We start from the raw sequence: 3,654 nt of genomic DNA, 5'->3' as shown, positions 1-3,654 counted from the left end.
CTAGAGTTACTTTTCTCAGGGAGTAACGTTGGAAGTACTTTTAAAGTAATTGAGTTACTTTACTCAGGGAGTAACGCAGTAAAGTAACTGGTTACTTTTTTAGAAAGTAACGCAGTAACGTACTTTGATTACTTTTAAAGTAACCCTTACCCAACACTGTTCGCGACCGACACAGCACTACATCATTGCGATATCAGACTCAGCAACACTTTGGCAACTGGAACTCTCGGTCAAGGAAAAGGTGAGAACAACGTAACGTTAACGTTAGATGGTAACTCGTCAATTTACTAACATTAAATCCTAAATGTAACGTTACTTCTGCTAATTTAGCAACACACTTTGGCAACACAGTCAAAGCTGGTTAGTTAACGTTAGTCTAAACAGTACAGGCAAATAAAAGTTATTTAAATACAGAAAATATCGGAGTCTGTTTTGAACTTGTGAGCCGTTTTATGAAAGGGATAAATGTAGCTAACTAGAGAAAATGTCCGCTAGCCGTGATGCTAACTTTCGTCATGTTCTACTCAGTTCGAGTAGTGACAAACCTATTTCAGATCCATTTTTTTTTAAATCCCCAACACTTACATTGTGTAGTTTTAGATTGCTAACGTTTTTAGCACAAGTCAATAAGATTGTACATAGCAAAAATAAATGACATCACCCGGAAATTTTATTCAGCTGTACATTTTAGTTTGTGTGGCGCTAATGCTAACGCTGCTAATGTTAGTTCACACAGGTAGAGGGAAGATCTTTCAGCAATAACAGGTTAAGTCAATCTGTATCAAAATATGTCAGAACTTATGTTAAATGCAACATAGACTACAACTAGGGTTTTTTTTCCATAATATGTGCTGGCTTGGCTTGACTCCATTACAACGGGGCTAAGTTACTCGCTTGAAGGTGTGTATTTAACTGATGATGAGCTTGTCTTGAGTAAAAGCAGCGCTGTTTACTGCAAGCAGTGATCAAATAAGCGGCTGTGAAACGGTGAATATATTGTTTTGAGTGTCACAATCTCCGCGAAATGACTCGTTTCACTTACAGAATTTAGTTAGCCAGTGAGTCCCTGAATTAGCGACAGTAAACTTTGATAAACGCATTCAATTTCCTGTGCATTCTTCACAATTAAAACCCCCGTTATTTTGTTATTTAAAGGCTTTTAATATGAAGCAGCAAAAGCAGGAAATGGTGTGTTTTCATCAGCAGTAACTTAACACGGCTCTGATACAGCTGAAAGCGTTCAGGAAACGGTAAAATAAAGCAGAAATCTGAAAGTACAAACAGGGACGCAGGAGAGAAACTAAACTTCAAGCCACAGAGATTGAGTTAGAAGCTACAAAAGCACACAGAGACTTTTAAAAACGTCTTTCTCTCTGGTCTCCAGCACAGACATGAGCAACTACAGACCACTGTCACATTATTTAGCCCTAAGTGACAGTAACATTAACAACCTTCTTAAGATATTGACAGTGCTTTATTTTAAGTAAAAGAGTGTTATTGTAGGTTGTTGTAGTACAGCCTTTTCTGTTTTCTTGTTCATCCATCAGCTTGTTAATTCAAATGTATCAAATTGTTTGATGTACTCCCTGTCACCAGTTTTAGAGCAGTGTTAAAGGGCATGCATGATAAAATGAATGACAGCCATTTTTTTTTTAAAGAGCTGTGGTATATATGAATATCATATTTCAATTTGTTTATTTCAATTTGTTCATTCACAAAGCCAGAACAGAATAGCAACTAAACTATATATCAATATAAATCTTACATATATTTTATTTTAATATAAAATATTTTATGAACTTATGAGAAATGTACTTCAAATGTACTTATGCTTTCTGTTAATAAATATTCATAAAAATATTATTCAAAAGAGCTGTAGTAGGATTCCAAAAAATACAACATCCCAGATTTTGCCATGTTTTATGGGTTGATGAGCACAGAATGCAATTAAAGATGAATACATACATTTCTGCTTTGTTTTGTAGGGCCAAAACACATTATCACGATACTTTCAACAAAGACGTCATCCTTCTTCCGAGGCCATCAAGCAGTGTTGTTGTCAAACATCGCACAAAGCAACAGTTACACGAAAAAGGACATATATTGAATGGATTTGAATTCCAGAAATCCTGGGACCAGAGGAGTGTCACTGAACAAATGCGGGATCTCTGCTGATGTGAGGTAAGCACTTTTATTAAATTATGTCAAGTCTAAATTTAAAGGATATCTCCAGCAGTGAAAATGACATGTAATTAGATTATGTATACAACAGATCAAACCTAAACTATTAGCCAGTTATTTAGTACATTTGATATTTTTTGGCATCGCTTACATTCCTCATTTATTTTTCTGACTGCTGGTTTTCTATTGTGCCTATCTTCAAAGATGAAATGAAACACGGGTTGTCAGTGTATCAGTTTTCAATGAGTCCTGTGCATCCAAAAAGGTTTTTTGGACCCTTTTTATAACCTTTTGCATTTTTACCCACTGTTTTTCAGCCTCGAGTTTCTGATGACATGTGGCAACAGATTGATTTCACCCAAACTGCGTGCTGGACAAGAGCTGGATGCAAATCTCATACATAAAGTCTATAAATCCAAAGCCCTATACATCAGACCATCAATCCCTCAGCCAATTTTGGTATGTTGTATCACATTTGAATTGACTTGCAGAGCATTGTAATAATAATAACCATAATAATCATAATTGGTGCATAAACATGAATGAAGATTAATGTTATCTTTGTCATTCTTAAAATTTCAGTTCAGCTTTGTAACTATGAACAACTATGTTGAAGAACAATATAATTTTTTATAGACTAGTGCAGATTTGGAATGCCTGTTCTTAAAATGTTAAATCTAAGCACAGAAATTGAATAAATTGACAGCTGCTTAATTTGACTAACCGAGAGCTAAAATTAGGAGAGGATACTGGTACTCTATGGGCACTTTTAAAGCATGGACAGCAAAAGTAATTCTTAGAATTATAATCTTAAGTCTTGGTCTTTCCAGGTACTGTTATATTTCCAGTTGAAATTTAATATATCTGAAAATATGTGTTATGTCTTTCCAAGGATGATATTACAGGCTATAGCAGTGAGGACAACATTTGTGAGGAAAACACTGGTTCAGCAAGGCAGCTGCGCTCCTCATCTCTAACAGGAAATAGACACTCACATGCATCTTCAGACGGTTTCACCAGCCGAATGACTGCCTCCCCACCAACCCGTACCTCTGCAGTTCAACTTTTTGCCTCATCACCTGGGTGTGAAGCGTTAGTCACTCAAACTCCTGCCTTGACATACCAAAGCAGTATCTCAACCAACCACAGCAGCACTTCAGCAAGCAGTTCTTCTAGTCAATTGTCAGTGTGCTCACTGGAAAGCTGCCCTTCCACCAGTCAGCCTTCTACCTCATCATTTGGAGGAACACCTTCAGTTGATCCAACTCTGGTCCTGACTTGCCAAAACAGCTCAAGCTCACCCTACCAGAGCAGCACTCCAGCAAGTCTTTGTTCTGTGTTACCCTCTACCTCAACACACCATCAGTCAGTAAACTATGATAACTACCTTTCAGTAATGGCTGCACTGTCTGACATGTCTTCTGATGATGAGGAATTGAACCAGGCTATACTGGCAAGCCTACAGAGTGAAAG

At 37.0% G+C, this 3,654-nt stretch overlaps 1 protein-coding gene and 1 long non-coding RNA gene across 2 annotated transcripts in view; one reads left to right on the top strand and one right to left on the bottom strand.

Annotated features, from left to right (window-relative positions):
• The window catches only part of LOC126399100 (uncharacterized), a 30,229-nt gene extending 26,698 nt beyond the window's left edge, over window positions 1-3,531 (top strand). Inside the window, exons 2-4 of the long non-coding RNA XR_007570851.1 lie at window positions 1,986-2,181; window positions 2,499-2,640; window positions 3,074-3,531. This is a non-coding gene — a long non-coding RNA (uncharacterized LOC126399100). The remainder of the gene's footprint in view (window positions 1-1,985; window positions 2,182-2,498; window positions 2,641-3,073) is intronic.
• tnfrsf21 (tumor necrosis factor receptor superfamily, member 21) overlaps window positions 1-3,654 on the bottom strand; it is a 278,261-nt gene that overhangs the window by 29,124 nt on the left and 245,483 nt on the right. The gene's annotated exons all lie outside the window — the stretch shown is intronic.

The sequence above is a fragment of the Epinephelus moara genome, chromosome 12, assembly GCF_006386435.1.
Source record: "Epinephelus moara isolate mb chromosome 12, YSFRI_EMoa_1.0, whole genome shotgun sequence".
Taxonomy (NCBI): Eukaryota; Metazoa; Chordata; class Actinopteri; order Perciformes; family Serranidae; genus Epinephelus; species Epinephelus moara.
This window is presented reverse-complemented; position numbering and strand designations above follow the sequence as displayed.